The 16,756-nt window shown below is 46.8% G+C and overlaps 1 protein-coding gene across 2 annotated transcripts in view; it reads left to right on the top strand.

Annotated features, from left to right (window-relative positions):
* The first annotated feature begins 319 nt into the window (after positions 1-319).
* The window catches only part of SFMBT2 (Scm like with four mbt domains 2), a 209,637-nt gene continuing 193,200 nt past the window's right edge, over positions 320-16,756 (top strand). The window contains exon 1 of one of the 2 annotated variants that reach the window (XM_067700782.1): positions 320-486. The gene's annotated coding sequence lies outside the window, so the exon portion shown is untranslated. Of the gene's footprint in view, positions 487-3,230; positions 3,406-16,756 lie in introns of those variants that run through there. The other variant, XM_067700793.1, reaches the window with a different exon arrangement.

The raw sequence follows: 16,756 nt of genomic DNA, 5'->3' as shown, positions 1-16,756 counted from the left end.
ATGGGAACTTTGTGCAGATCGTGTATGGATGGGAGCTAAAGAAAAAAAGGGAGGGGAGCGGGGCGGGGAGGGGGCAGTGGGAGCGTGAAATGTGCCTCTGTGTGTGTGTGAGGGGGGGAATGTGCCCAGACGCGGAGGCGTCACGGGGGGGCGTCACAGCGGGGGCAATGGAAGGAGTGCGGAACGTCCCGCAGGCTAATTGGCTTAAGACGTTCTGCAAGCGCTTGGAAAAGGTCGTTGAAGGAGTTCGCTGCACACACACAAAATAATAATCTTAAAAAAGAGTGCCGGGCATGCGCACAGAGAGGATGCCATATTGGAATGAGGCTGTAGTGGGAGTCGGCGGAGTGGAGCGGGCGCGCTAGGGAGGCGGCGGGCAGGGAGCGAGCAAAGCAGAGCTAGCGGGTGAGGCCGGTGTCCCCCCCCTCCGCCCACGGCGGCGCCCGGGGTCTTGGTCCACGCCGCGGGGAGGACGAACTTCATCAGGTAGGACGCCGCGCGGTCGCTGTCCCCGCGCCCAGCCAGCCCAGCGAGCAGACCTCCGGCCCGCAGGTTGAGCGCGCCGGTCAGCTTTTTTCCAGCTCCGAAAAAAAGGGAAGCTGGAGCCAGCCCGGGGGTGGGGGGCTGGAGGAGGGGGTGCTGAGGGAGAGGAGCGAAAGGGAAGGACAGGAGGAGAAAGCGACATTACTGGAGCAGAGCCCCAAAGTCCGCTCTGCGCTCCGGGTTGTCATTTTTGCTCCCTCTGTCCCCTTCCCCCGGTCCCTCGGCTTTGCAAAGCCCGGCCTTGCGGGGGTCCGTCCGTAGTTGCAAAGTGTCCTCCTACCAGGGTGCAAGCTGTCCCCTCCCGCCGCCCACCTTCCTCATTTGTGCGCTCATTTTAGCGACGCAGCCGCCCTTGCTACCCCGCGCTCTCTCGTTGGGGTCTCTTTCTTCTTCTTCCTTTTTTTTTTTTTTTTGGTGTGTGTGTTTGGGGTGGCGGGGGGACGGGGGGAAGAAGATGTGGAGTGAGGACTGGAGACCAGCCATCAAGGGGGTTAAAAATCGTGGGCACATTCGGAATCCCCCCTTTGGAAACATTTGCCTGTGCAGCTGAAATGAAATTGTCAGTAGTAGTTTCGGAGCGTGCTCCCGCAGGGATGATCTTTTTGTTCTTTTTTTTCTTTTCTTTATTATTATTTTTTCTTTTACGTTAAAGTAATATCCTGTCACTTGGGGCTTTCCTGTTGTACTCTCATATGACCTTTCAATTACTAATCTGATCTGGTTTGGGAGTTTATTTTTTTACTGTGTGTGTGTGTGTGTGTGTGTGTGTGTATGTGTGTGTGTGTGTTGGTAAAATCCGCCAAAAAAACAACTGTAGGAACTGCTAGATATATTTACCGATTTTTGACCCGAGGCGGCGGGAGGGGATTAACCGGAGAGAGGGGGAGCCTTAGGTGAGGGAAGTGGTTGATTTGCGGTGGCCAGACGCAAGTCCAGAGCCCGATCCGTACTCGTGTTTTCTTGGAAGCAACGGCGGCGAAGGAGTATTTAGAAGCTGTGCCAGTTTCAATATGGCGGGCTAAGGTGGCTTTTAAAAACTGAAAATAAAGGTTTTGAGGTGGGAAAAAACCCAACCGTAGGTGCCATCTCTTAGTTTCAACTCTCTTTGACTACTCCAGTAGCTGCTTTAGCGAATTAAATGGGAAAAAAGAGAGGGAATGAGCTGCCCCAGTTTTTTCCGTGGTTAGAGTCTGCGTGTGTCCAGTCCATTGCTAAAGGGCAGAGGGGTACCGCTGGCCCGGACCGAGGCATCCGAGCACAACTGCTCTGTGTGCCTTTGGATCAGTGTGCATACCTGTGTGTGCAGTTGGCGGGGAGGGTGCCAAAGAGATCCACCCTGAATTCGTGTGTGCGTCTTGGAACCAGACCCTACCATGATTTGACATGACAAACTGCTGACACGTGGTGCAAAATACATGAGGGCAGAGGGAATGATTTATTTCGGCTTTCTAGGAGACCAGTTCTCTTTCTCTGTATGCTGGATCCTGTGTGCGTAAAGCCCGGTAGGTGGAGCGGGGAGGTGCTTATTAAAAGGACTCACTGTCCAGGGTTTCGGGTGAAGTCGGACTGCAGACGTCCGTGGGGTTCTGTGTGCAGGGGGCGCGCTGCAGTTAGCGGTGGGCACCTGGTGCAGTTCGCGCCGCGCCGCGGTGGGGTGGGAGGTGGGGGGGCCGGCGTCCGGGGCATGGTGGGTGGGTGGGGGGAGTGAAAGTGCAGCGGCGGAAGGGCGGGGCGCGCGCGGACCTCCGCTGCAGAGCGTGCATGGGGGAGGGGAGGAGTTGCTTTTGGAGTTGCGCTCTAGGGGCGGTGGGGGATGGGGAGAGCGTTAGCGGAAGAAAGTGTCCCTTGCTCTGATCGGGCTCCGAGAGGGCTGGATCCGCTAGGGGCCTTCTAGGCGAGCGAGCGGGGGTGTCGCCTTGGGCTTTGAGAGGGCGGCGAGGTGCCGGGGAAAGGCCGGCCTCCGGCCCGGGAGAGGGTCAGGGAGCGGAGTTTGAGGGCAAAGTCGGAGCTTGTGAGTGGAGCCCAAGGGAAAGCAAGCAAACCGAGCGCCCTTAGTTGGGAACTGGGGTCCCCGACAGGGGTCGCTAGTGGCCAGGATGCAGCCGCGGAGCGGAGGTCGCGCAACTGTGCCAGCGGGGTGGACCTGGGGGACTGGGGCCACACGGCGGCCGCGCGCCGTCCCCAGGGCCAGGCGAGGGCCGGTCCGGGGGACCTTCTCTGTGCCCGTGGCCTGATGGCGCGTCTTCCTAGTGCGCCAAGATGATTTTAAATCATAGGATTAAAAAGATAGCGCTGGCCAGGTCTGCAGTTACCGCAGAAACGTGGTCTCTGGGCATTTTCAGAGGCCTGGAGGGAGGACCGGTGGGGTCAGCTTGTCTTCCCACTTAGACGGACGCCGCGCTGTCGGATAGGCCAGTCCCTCGCGGTGGCCCGTGGGTGGGGCCTGGGGGGAAGCATCACCAAGATGCGAGACCCCGCGGCAGATTTTCCCTCCGACCTGGGCGGCGGGGCTGAGCGATCCGCGACCCTCAGGCCCAGACGCTCTTCGCACCCCCAGCTCCGGGCCGAGCGCGCGGCGCGTCCCCGGCGCTCCGGTCCCGCGCGTCCCCCCGGGGACAGCTCTCCCGTGGGCTTCGCCCAAGTGGAAACCAGCCTAAGATGGCTCTGTGCTTGTAAACTGCAGTTTCAGCCGGGAACCCCTCCCCTCGTCCTCCTGACGTCGCGGCTGACAAGCGCACAATTCACTCCAACGCCCCGAAACCTGCGATTTTGCACCGAGCTGTGCGTTGGAAGCGAACATACAACCGACTGCGAAGAACATTCCACAGGATTCTCGCAGGGCCCAAGTTTTCCTTCTCTTGGGTAGGAGCGGGAGGAGGGAGGAACCGAGACGAGGCAGGAGCACGGCCGACCCCCGCCCCGAAACCGGGGCTGGGGACTTTCATGCGTATAAAACGCAGGGAGGTGCCCCGGGGACGCGGAGGGTGGCCTTGCGGAGCGATGGCCACTCTCAGGGCCGCTCGTCCTTGACCACATTGGTGGTGTCGGGAGTCCGGACACGACGCCGGGAAGCCTGGGAGGCCGTTTCCAAACTTCTGTAGACCTGCTTGCAGTTTCGCTTTCGAAATTTTCGGGATCTTTGGGTTTATAGAGTTGGGTGGGATTCCAGGAAGGGCAGGGCGCCAGGGGCTGGCCTCAGGGCTACTCGTTCCTTTCAGTGCAGAAGTGAGACTGCTTACCCACCCGGGCGTCCCCCGCGGTGCCTCCCTGGACCCCGAGCGCCGGCGCCTTTGAGGGTCTGGGGCTCCAGGCCCCGCGCTCCGCCCCGACTCCGGAGAGTTTGGTCCCCGCGCCGCGTTTTGTCGGTTCCAGCGGCGCAGCCGCGGCGGATCCGAGCCCACTGGTGGGAAACTGCCTCCGACGCGGGCAGACCCTGCCTGAATCCAGATCCATCGCCGCCGCTCTCTACCTTCCCTCACCCTTCCACCCTTGCACTGTAGCGGAGGGACCCGGGGGACCGATTGGCGTGTCTGTACCAAGCAAATGGACCCAGGTTTCACCAGGTCGGAGAAAAAGCGAAAACAGGCTCAAATTCGGCCCCGTTTCCTGGGAAGTCTTTGGGGGTGGGGAGCGAGGTGGAGCGGGTAGGTGGGGGGGAGGGGAGAGGCCTTGGTGGTCACATAGAATTGCTGGGTAGGCTGTCCTTTGAGATAGGAGATCTGCTACTTTCTCCGTTCGAAGCATTAAATTTGCACACACTCTGCTTCCTCCTTTCCATAAATAAGTAGTCTCAGATTTTTATCTTAGTTCATTGCTGGGACCCTGCCGCTGCCTGGAAGGTGGCCGGGGTGGGCGGGGGACCATACACCCATGCGCACCAGAAACCCTCCAGTCCCCTACCCAAGCTGTGCGCAGAACCCATTCCAGGGCCAGTGGAAACCACTGCCCAGTGGCAGGGCGATTCAGCAGCCCTTACCCCAGAGAAGAGTTCCATCAGCCAGTCTGTCTTGATGTGTGTTGTTCTAGAAGTGCTAGCTGAGACCTGCAGGGGTGACAAAGGAGTATTTCCCCTTTCCCATTAGGTTACCCACATCTTGAACCTCAAACGAGCCATCTGCTGGGACATGAATTTCACTAGTGATGGGAGTAATTGATCAGAGAGGGCTTTTCCTCTTCATGTTTTCTTGCAGAAATTGTGGACTAAGTTTTTGGGAAACCTTGCTGGTTTCCCCAAACCAGCTTTATGATAACTAGCTTTATGATTCTTGACTTAAAAAAAAAAAAAAAGCTGGAAGCAGAAGAGGGACCTGAAGAAAGGGGAAAACCATGGTGATTTTTTTCCCTTTTCTCTTTATAGTAAGACTTTCCTTTGCTGTCCTGGGAGTGCTGTTGGGTCATCAGATCCCATTTTGCCCACTCCAGTTGAGGAGGCATTTTCCACCCTTCTCTCTGTGCCATTGTCCCCAAAGGACTTGCCAAATCTGAGCAAAAATGCTGGGTGATGGAAACATGGCTCTGAGCAGTAAGTGAATGAGACTTCCCTTGAATTGATAGACGGTGCTTTTGGGATCAGAGAAGCACATGTAGTGAAAATGCAGAAGATTTCAAAGTAAAAGAGTTCTTTTTTTTAAAGTAATTTGAACAAAAGTAGTCTACTGTGGAATTTGAATTACCTCCAGTTCTAGTATTAGATACCATTTCTTTCTTAGTATTTCACTATTTTTGGAACTTTTGGAGTTCCCGTAACAGTGTAGAGGCCATAAAGGAGAACTTGTAAAAGGTTCTTGTCCCCAAAAGAAACTAGGACCATAGTTCAAGACACATTCAGTGTTTTTTTTTCTGACTGTTCTTAGGTCGACATTGCCCTAGTAGTAACTGACTGTTCCCATTCTACAAGTAAGAAAAACTGGTTAGGGAAATGATACTTGTCATGACAAACCATCTGTGCATTTGTAGTGGTGACCCGTGATCTGACAGCTCTGTTTTGTAAGGAAGATTCCTGACAGAGGAGGCGATGACAGAATCAGGAGGAAGCCTGGCTTCTAGTTTCAGCGATGCTTCCATCTGGCTGTATGACCTTGGACCAGTTACTGGATGTCATCTTTCTGAGCCTCAACTTCCTTATCTACAAAATAGGTGCTTTGGACTGGAATCTCACTCAGAGATCCCCATGGTTCTATTTGGGGGAAAAAAAAAAAAGATCTGTGGTTCGACACATCTATGCAGACCTGTTCAAGTGATTCATCTTTCAGACTCTTGTCCGGAAGGTAGGGTGGAAACATTACTGGCCATCATTACAGAGGATGTCTTTGAACGCAGGTCACTGTGCAGAAGTAACGTGGTTATTGTTAAGGGATGCAAGTTCCACCCGGGGTCATGATTTCACTTGTGCTCTGGAAAAGGAGAGGTGTAGAGAAAATCGAGGCACACCCCTCTAGCCTTCACATATAATCCCAATAATGGTAGGGCCTGGGCCAGGTCATAAAGAATACAGGCCATAAAGAAAAACCTGATTTGAGTTTGCTCTAATAATTCCTAGGACTAGAAGGGGCCGTTCCAAATAGCCCTCTCTACCCCGCCTGCCCAGACAGGGTGTGTGCTTGGACCTTATTCAATTATATTCATAGTGCGGGTGGATGGCTGCAGCCTCCAGGTAACCCAGCCAGTGAAAGAATCAGATCTGACCCTCCATTTTCCATTCCTGCCCTTCAGGCTGGGCCACTGGGCAAGTACTTCCTCTCTTTGTAAGACTGACGATGTCCTGGGACATTCTCAGAAAACTTGATCTTGTTGGCTAAACCAAGTGTTGGCTGTTTGGAGGTCCGTGTAAATAAACAAGATGTTTATAGACAGGACAGTGTATTGTAAATAAGGGAAGATACTCAATTTAGAGCTTGCGGTCTAAGAGGGAATGTTATATGATTTATATAAAGTTATCAAATAAAATCTTAAAGGATTGGTTTTGCATGATCAGTACAGCAGTGTTCTGATTAAAAGTTGCCACCATCCTACTCCCCATCTGGTTAGTCCGTAGAGAATTTTAAAACGTGCTAATTCTTCGCTATACATTGATAGTTAGGGTCCTTCATGTTACCGTAAGATGATACTCACTACTGTAAAGGTTTTGCTCTCTTGTCATGTAGGTTTCTATTCTTGTGATAAGATAGATGTCTTTGACACTGATTTAAAGAAAGAATCCATTGTGCTTTTGGTTTCATTCTTTTTGATTTTCTTAAAAACAAAAGTGACACATTTTGGTAGATGCCTTGCATTTGGTGAATTCTGAAGTGTCAGCGAGTGGCAAAGAGCTTCAGCAGTTGTGACTACAAAGGAGGGGTTTGGAGCTGGTGGGACGGGGGAAGGTGGGACAGATTTGTATCCTGTGCTATTTTTCCCCCTGCAGTTGTATTGGCTGAGAAAAGACACATTATAAGGTTATTTAAGCATCCTTTCTCATAAATTTGGCAAGTTGTTGTTTTTTTTTCTGTTTCATTCAAAACTGAATTATGAACTCAATCACTTTCAGCTACAATACGAGCATCTGAAATTCCAAGCGCAAGTTCCTACAAAGTCTCATGCAAAAGATAATTCAAACAGATGCTCACTGAAAAAACACACACTTGGATTTGAAAGGGTTGTGGGATTACTCTGATTTGGAATTATCTGTTTACTCAGACTAATATTAAAAAAAATAGTAACTACTTATTTAAGCATCTACTATTTGCCAGCCACTCTTCGAATTGTTTGTATTTGTATATCCTCGATTTTATGAGCGTTGTCACCTCCATTTTGCACATGGGGAGATGGAAAGGGAGCCTGAGTCATTTGCTAGCAAGTTTGAGCAAGAGAGAGAGTGAGGATTTGAATCCTAGTCTTAAACTGTCTTGAAACTGTGTGTATTGATTATCTGCTATGTGTGAGACACAGCCTAGCAATTTAAGTACAATAGCTTATTTAATCATTATAGGTGAGTGCTGGTATCTTTATCGGTAATTTATTGAGGCTTTGGGGAGGTTATACAGGGCCACACAAATAGGTTTGTTTTTTTAAAATATTTTATTGAAACAGTAAGACTAGAGCATTTTCCTTTTGCATTCAGTTCAGACAGTCATGGGAGAACAGAGCTTAAGTCACTGTTTTTAAATTGTGAAGTGAAATTACGCGGTGTTCCTGGGTTGGGAAAGAATGTTGTTCATAGTCACGTGATTTGACCATTAAAGCTTTGGAAAGTGTTGAATTTCTGAAACTTCATCTTGATTTAAAAAATAATTGGGAATTCCCTGGTGGTCCAGTGGTTAGGACTCGGTGCTTTCCCTGCCGTGGCCTGGGTTCGATTTCTGGTCAGGGAACTAAGGTCCCACAAGCCACGTGGCGCGGCCAAAAAAAAAAAAATTGGCTTTAATATAAGTCTGTTTTCTTCCCCCCTCCTCTCTGAAAGACACTACCCACTAATGAGGGTGAGAATATGTTTGAAAATGTAGAAGTAGTGGAGAGTGGAAATCAGACAGCATGGAAAGCTGGGGAAGGAAGTATGAATTTTCCCTTCTAAGTAGCATTGGCCACTCGTGAGCACAGTCTCCTAGATTCTACTGAAGTTCTTGATGTTTTATTGGATTATTTTCTTCTGTGGTATGAAACTGAAGATAAAACCCCAAAGCTGTTCTCCCTGGGACGTCTAGGTCAACTCTGCTTCTCTTTGCTCTTGGGTCATCAGCTCCTTTCAGGCTCCTCCAGGGATGAGTTGACGTCACGCTTGAAGCTGACAGCTCAAAGCCAGCTCCACTTACCCTATGTGAGTGGAAGTTGATTTCACTTCCTTAAAAGTCAAGTTCTGCCAACCAAAGTAGCTGGATTTTCATAGAAAGTGGCTTTGGCATTATTTTAGAAAGTGCACTAAAGATGGTGTGAATACACTATGGCCGGATGGTTAGAATGAACCAGTCTTGGGAATTTAGAAACCCCAGTTCTGGTTCAGAGCTTTTCACGTGACCTTGGTCCAGTGGGTAAGACTCTGCTTCCACTGCAGGGGCCACGGGTTCGATCCCTGGTCTGGGAACTATAAGATCCTGCATGTCTCTCGGCCAATAACAACAACAAAAAAGAGTGGAATGGTAGAAAAATCTAGGGAGGTGGAGGGAAAAGCACAGTGCCACAATTTCGGTTGGATTCCTCTGGTGTTTGCATACATTTCTGTAGGGAAGACGCTGCCTTTCTAAGGGCAGAGAAGTGGACAAGGGCAGCCTTAGAATGAAGGTACGTGGGGGGTGTGGGGGGAGGTGAGGGTTTATCTGGAGAGAGTTAACCTGTGTCTTTGTGAACTGGAGGACAGGGGTCTTGAAGATGATGTTAAGAGATCCAGAGTGCAGATGTTTACTGTTCCAGGCATCCCACTTGTTTTCTTAATTAACATCATGGTTGATATTAACTCACTAGGTTAAAGTTCATCTGTTTCTAATCATAGTTATTATTATTATTATTTTTTTGCGGTACGTGGGCCTCTCACTGTTGTGGCCTCTCCCGTTGCGGAGCACAGGCTCCGGACGCGCAGGCTCAGCGGCCATGGCTCACGGGCCAGCCGCTCCGCGGCATGCGGGATCTTCCCAGACCGGGGCACGAACCCGTGTCCCCTGCGTCGGCAGGCGGACTCTCAACCACTGCGCCACCAGGGAAGCCCCATAGTTATTCTTTCATAATGCATCATCTTTTATTTGTAAACATACAAACCGCAGATGTAAAATCACTACCCCAACCTCTAGCTGTTTGTTGCAGGCTAATGGTTGGACCCTGTTTTGCTCATTTTGCCCAGATCGATTTGCTAAGATTTCCACTGACCAGTCAGCCTGATTTTGGTCCTTTTTTGAATGCTGCAGGCCTCATCCTGCATATTTTGTCTTTGTCCATCTTATTCTCAGTTCTCAGCCTTAATTTTCCACGTGGCCTAATTAAGAAGAGGCTTTTTAAAGCCCCAGAAGATAAAAAGATGTGTGTTGGAGAGACTTACCTCCCAGGTTTTTTGATTTTTGTTTTTTGTGTTTTGGGGGCTGATTTTTCAGATATTTATCCAGTGGCAGGTGACAGGGAGAGGGCTCTTCTAGCTGAGTAGAGTTCTGGGAGGGGTCTGTCAGCCAGGTCCAGAGTCTTCCAAGAAGCATTCACCTCAGTGTGCTAACGAAACAGAAAAGAAAGTTATGCAGAACATAGCTGATGATGCTTCATACTGAAGCTGACAATTTCCCAGATCCTTCAGGGCCACACGCCTAATGGATTGAACCCCTGCCAGATGTGCTCCCCTGACTTCAGGGAAGGAGATGTGAACAGCTGGATGCCGTCATTTATTTATTTACTTTTTGTTGGCGTAGAGTTGTTTTACAATGTTGTGTTAGTTTTTACTGTACAGCAAAGCGGAGTTCCCTGTGCTATAGAGCAGGTTCTTATACCTATTTTATACGTATTCGGGTATATATGTCAATCCCAGTCTCCCAGTTCATCCCACCCCCCGGATGCCATCATTTTAATAAGGCTGATGGTTATGCAGCAACTTGTTTTTCTCTGCTCCCCTCTACCTTGGTCTCCAGCAGTCCACAGCACTGTTACTAAAAACAGCCAACTCTGGAATCAAACCTACCAGCCCTGGTTTTCTGTGTTTTTTGATGTTCTGCTTGGAGGCCAGAGAGTGGCTCAGCGGTAACAGAATGTTTGGAGCCTTGAGTTTGGGTCCTTGTCATTTATTGTCTTTAAAACTTTAACTTAAATATGCTTTATTCTTCCCAGCCAGCTTCAAAATGCAGACTTCCCTCTTCCCCTTTTCATCCCTGCACTGTGAACTAGAGCGACTTTGGGCAGTGTAGCAGATTGTACACTTTGAGTAGCCAGCTGGGCATTGGGGACCCGACCCCCGCTCTTTTACAAAAGCTTTTGGGATCCAGTTTAGACCATGGTGACTGTTTCCTTTTTTGAGACTTTATTCCGTTGGAGCGGATGCTATATTGTTCTCTCCTACTACATACACTTTTAACCAGGAAGGTCTGGGAAAACCCAGATTTCCTGAAATGTTTGAGTGGGAGGGGAGACTTTAGGAGGCTTCTAGAACAGTCCCTGTGTTTTGCAGATGAAAACAGTGTTGCTTGTTGTTGCAGTTAAAAAGGCCAAGAGTACATTCTGCTAAGTGATGGTTACATTATGGGGTAAAACCGGATCTTCTGCAGTCTTCGGTAGGGTTTGTTACCTTTCCCAAGTTCTTTATAACCAAAGTAAATGAGGGTGTTTTTCTTGACTTTGCATAACGATTTGCAGTTGGATGGGCTCCACTTATTACTATCTGATTATTTACTATCTTATTACTCCAGTACATTTCCTTTCTGCATTTAAATGATATCACTGATACCATGTGATTGGTGCCCAGTTTTATGCATACGTAGCTGTGGCTTAAAGTCAGCACCTGAAATGCTCTTCAGTTCTTTTAGGAATCCTCAGCTCCGTTGCAGAACCCTGCAGGCTGCGGTGACTCTCTGGCCGCATCCTTCAGAGGTGGGCTTGCAGAGTCCTGATGGGTACTCTTCATCGTCGGTGTCTTAGTTGAAGGCAGGATGACCGCGTGGTATCCCCAAAGCATCACTGCTCTGCGTCTGTCTTGCTCGAAGTCATCTGATTCATAAAAATCCCCTCAGAAAATTAGATGCTGATGATTAGATGTTATCTATGCATGTCTAGCTTACAGAAGGGTCCTTTGTAAGGTTTCTTTACTTCTTGAGTTCTCATGACTGTGCGTACAACACATGGGCTAGCTTCCCTAAAATGACTCATGCACACGTGTGTGATGTGAGATGCAATTCTCCTGGAGAATATGAGGTTACTTAGCTTTGTTGCAGCCTTGAATCGCTGCTCGAATTCATTCCTCCTAATATTTGTAGGTGACGGGGAAATCCTATGTTTGGAGTTTGTCCAAGATGTTAGCACTAAATGCGTTAATTCTGAAACATCATGCTTCTTTGATAAGGTCCCACAACCAGGCTCTTCTGTGTCAAGTACTTCATGTCAGTCATAAGCTAACCTAAGGTTGGTGTTTACCTCCGTGGCTTGGAAGTAAATTTCTGGTGTAAGAAACCCTGTATCACTACCTTGATGCAAAGACTGATTTATAGTAGATTTAACTGGGTCTTGAAAGGCCTCCGCCGTCTTGACAGTAAATAAGTAGTGAATCATACATAAATAATTGATAGATAAATAGTTAATAAATAAGTAAATGAACTTCCAGGATGGGGCACAGCTCGTCTGCAGTTGGATTAGGTGTTCTCTTCTCTCGAGCGAGTAACTTGGAAGGCTCATTTTCTCATTTTTCTCATGCCCGCTTCTGAACGACCGATTTTGCTCCGTCTGGAGTGATACACTTGCCGTTTGGTTGGGAGGTTAAGAGGTGACAGTTAAAACCATGAATCAGAGGACACAATTTGCTATTGTGGGAATCGTAGGCCACCGCCAGCCCTGGTATTTCTTCCTCAACCTCCTCGTATCCCCTACATCTCTTATTTCCTAGGACGGAGGTATGAATCGGGATGTGAAAACTTAGCATTTCTTATGCTGGGGCAGCAGTTTGCGTCAGATTTCAATCTATTTAGAGTGAAAACCCGATGAAAACCAATTGCAAAATGGCCAGGAGATTGTGGTCCTAATCAAGGTAAATCAAGCTCTGAGCATATGGTAGATGGCAAAATTCCATGAACCTTGCGCCCCAGAGAATCAGTTCGTCTCCCTTGATGATGGAATCGGGAAGGCCTGTCTCTTCTGAGAGAGGCTGTGTTGGCTGGTGAGAGTGGGGAGAGCTGGGCTTCATCCTGCATTGTTAACAGAGTGATCTGCGTGACAGGGTGCGTGTAAAGAGAAGGGAGCCTTCCTTGATAAGTGCCTGGGCGCTTAACCCCTCTTTGCATCTTCAGAGCCATTTACAAATATGGGACTTGCAGATACTCTGTGATTCCAGGCTGTTATTTGCATGTTGCTTCTTAGGGAAATGGAAGCAGTGATTTTCAGAGATCAGGTTTTGGTCACAACGTGGGTTGTGCATCCTTCCGAATCCTCTGAGATTTTCCATTTTGATGGAAATGTTTGGAAAGGTCTTAGCTCAGATTAGGTGTCCTGTGCTCATTTTGAAATTCCTGGAGTGTGAAATGAGGCAGTTTTCTCTGTGATTTAGACATGCTAGATTTCCAAGGGCAGCTAGAGTATGTCTGGAATTCCATAAGCTTTTAGTTTAGGCCTTCACTTTAAATTTTCAGTTTGGGGAAGAGTCTCTCTTCAGAGTCACATAAAAAACAAAACAACTGCACACATTTTTTTCCCGTTTCTGAGTAGCAAGCTTGAAATTGTAAGCATGTTCATCGGTAGGAAAATTGCCCGTTCCTTGAACTAGTTTAAGGCAGGTCCCTTTGAAAGGACTGGATAATTGGGTAACTGAAAAGAAACGCGACATTTCTTTTATTGCTATTATAATAATGCTCACTGGAGTGAGTCCTTCTGAGTAGTACGCCTTTGGACCTTGCCTTTCAATGAATGGAGAGAAGAGTGATTTCTAATGCTAAGGTATCTTCATTAATCCAATGTAAAGTTTCACTTTTTCACCTGAACTTTGAGAATTTTGGTTTCAAAGTCTAGTTGTACAATGATAGTTTAACATGTATCACGTCTAATAAAGAAATCAAGGAGAAAAATGGGGTACTAGCACTAGCTTAGGGAAAGGAGAAAATTTATTGACACACGTCTGGAGATCTGAAATTGGGGCTGCACAGCTTTTTAGTGTTGTGGATTTAGGAGGGAGATCTTGTTTCTCAGAGCCTACACTGCAGGGAAGGAAATGACTGTGTTTCTGGGATGTTCCCTTCTAAACCAGTGTCAGGAGGTGGGAGACCCCCTCCCAGCCCTCGTGTTAGCATATGGGAGAATCCTCTTCTGTGTAATTTGACCAACCTAAGAGCAAAGACTTAAAGACACATTGGGGTTTCCTTTGGGAAGGACACAGCTGGGTCTCTGTGCAGTGGTTCCCAAGGTGTACAGTCTTCACCCCTGCGCACTGAGATGTCAGTCAGCCTTTTCATTCCCCACTCATAAACGTGAGAAACCACAAAGTATTACCAGACTTCTGAGGTAGGCAGCTAATATAAAACAGTAGAGACCAAAACTAACCAAGGGAGAGAAATACCTGCTCTTACAAAGGAGAGAAGAAACATCTTACAAAAAAAATCATGAATGGCCTCAGGGATATAATAGAAGATTTTACATCTATGGAACAAGGTAGGTTGGAAAAAGGGAATATTCAAAGAGTTAAAAAGAGCCTCTTGAAATTAGATTGTAAAACTCCATAGAAGAGCTAGAAGAGGAATTCAAGGAAATACCCTAGATGGTAGATTAAAGAGTAAAGGGGCATAAAAGGGAAAATGAGGGAGGTTAACGAGATTCAACATTGGAATGACTATTAGAACGAAAGAACAGAGAAGACGGAGGGGAGGAAATTGGCAGTAATTCCAGGAAATATCCTGGAACTGAAGACTAGTTTCCAATCTTGAAGGAAGTCATTCAGAGCCCCCAAGCCACAAGCAGATCACCATTTGGTACCTCATTGTGAAATTTCAGAACATCAGAGGATCTGGTCATTAGGATGGGACCAGACTTCTCAACAGTGGAAGCTAGAAGACAATGTGGGGAACCCTCAGAATTCTAAGAGAGGATGTTTTCCAGTTTAGGATTTTTAATTGACATCTAGGTGATTACAATGTTGTGTTAGTTTCAGGTGTACAGCAAAGCGATTCATATATATATTTATATATATTTGAAGATTCTTTTCCATTATAGATTATCACAGGATATTGACTATAGTTCCCTGTGCTATACAGTAGGTCCTTGTGGTTTATCTATTTTGTATATAGTAGTGTGTATCTGTTAATCCCAAACGCCTAATTTATCTCTTCCCCTGCTTCCCCTTTGATAACCATAAGTTTTTTTTCTATGTCTGTGAGTCTGTTTCCGTTTTGTAAATAAGTTCATTTGCATCGTTTTTTAAAATTCCACATATAAGTGATATCATATGATATTTTCCTTTCTCTTCCTGACTTACTTCATATAGTATGATAGTCACTGGGTCCATTCATGTTGCTGCAAATGGTATAATTTCATTTTCTTTTTTGTGGCTGAGTAGTATTCCATTGTATATCTGTACCACATCTCCATTATCCATTCCTCTGCTGATGGACATTTAGGCTGCTTCCATGTCTTGGCTATTGTAAATAGTGCTGCCATGAACATTGGGGTGCACGTATCTTTTCCAAATTAGAGTTTTGTCTTTTCCAGATATATGCTTGAGGAGTGGGATGGCTGGATCATATGGTAAAGAATATTTTTTACCCACCTAAACTATGGGTTAAAACGTGAGAACAGGTTAAAGACATTTTTATGCAAGACTGCACATGTTTCTACTAAATCTTTTCTTAGGAACCTTTTGAAGAATGTGCTACAGGAAAAGGTGGGAGAAAACCAAGTGAGGAAGACCTGGGACACAGAATAAGAGGAGAATCTCATAAAAGAAGTGAAGCAAGATCTCAGGATAACACCTGCTACCAGGCATAGAAGGCAGTTAGTCTAGATTAGAGCAGAACAGAAAGCCTTGGTAGAAATTACTTCAAGATGAAATTAAGAAAATACCTATATATCTCAGTTTATCGAGAGATTTAGACAGTGAATGGAAAAATTGGCTTTGAAAGGGTGAAAAGTATGTAGAAAGCTAAGGTCATGGAAGAAACAAGGCCATCATTAACTCCAGGGAAAACTTGGGTGAGAAAGGAAAAGTAATCATAGTACACCACATGGATCTGCTGTAATGTCTTTTTAGAGCCATAGTAATGGGATCATACCTATTAGGAGGATGTATATATATATGTATGTATACACACACACACATATATATGAAAAGAGAGAGAGAGGTGATGTGAGTGGTAGAGTATCACCTGGTAAAGACAAAAACTGAACAATTAATAAGTAAGCTGTTATTCAGAGATGAGATGAATGCCAAAACAATCCGCTAATAGAGTTGGAAGTGATTGCCTCAAGGAGGAGAAGGGCAGGAGACTGCTGTTTCTTTTTTGGGGGGGGGGAGGGGTGTATCATGTACAAGCCTTGTAGAATATTTGGCTTTTGAAATTATATGCAGACATAACTGATATAAAAAATCATCTGCTAGTCTATTATATCTCAATAAAGCTGGGGAAAATATCTGCTAGGAGTGAGGGACCTAACACAAAGAGTTCCTAGAGATGATGTGATCCAATCTCCTCTCGACTCTTGAGAAAACTGAGGCTGGGAAAAAGAATTTGTCCAGATACATTGCTGCACGAAGAGAATGGCTCTGCCATGAACAATCAACACAATAAGTTCTTGGTACTGTAATTCTTGTCGAACTTTTACGGACAACAAGCTCACCTGACTTCAGGCAGATGGTAAAGCAAATCTTGACTTTGCAAAACAATGGCATTCAGAGAACAGGTATTCTATAAGGAAAATGATTTATAATGCAAAACTAATGCACGTTATTTAATGCAAAACCATTTCTACAAAACCCAACCTTCCTCTCCCCACATTTAAATGACTGCAGAAATATTATGTTCTCTACTGTACTTAGGATAGATACATTTTGATGAGGAACTATTTTTCTCTCTCTAAACAACCCAGGCAAAAATCTTCCTTTAATAAAGCAGTGGTTCTTAGGATGTGGTCCTTGGACCAGCAGCAATCAGCATCACCTGATTAGAGGTACCAGATGACTAGGCATTATCCCAGATCTACTGAAGCAGAAGCTCTGGGCAGGGGGCCCAGCAGTCTGAGTTTTGATATGCGCCCCCCAGGAGATTCTGCTCTTCCTTAAATTTTGAGAACCACTGAATAGTCGATGACATTAAAGGCAATGCTGACCCCCGACTTCTTTAGAAGTTAGGCTCATGGGGGTGAGTCCCCGCTGCGTGGGGATCCTTTTTCATTTCCTACAGACCTCATTCTCCTCGAGGTTTAAGCACCTGGTCAGAATTTAATGTGAACCGCGACTTTTTCGGGGGTGGTGGTGCAGAATAAACCAGAGGCAGCCTTTGGCGTTATTGATGAAAAACTTAGAGAACACTCTGAGTTCTAGAGTACAATCCAATCATCCTAATGACAAGCTTATTACAAAGGGGCGTGG

This window comes from Pseudorca crassidens, chromosome 1 (assembly GCF_039906515.1).
Source record: "Pseudorca crassidens isolate mPseCra1 chromosome 1, mPseCra1.hap1, whole genome shotgun sequence".
NCBI lineage: Eukaryota > Metazoa > Chordata > Mammalia > Artiodactyla > Delphinidae > Pseudorca > Pseudorca crassidens.
Note: the sequence above shows the minus strand (reverse complement) of the source record. Positions and strands in the feature narration are given on the sequence as shown.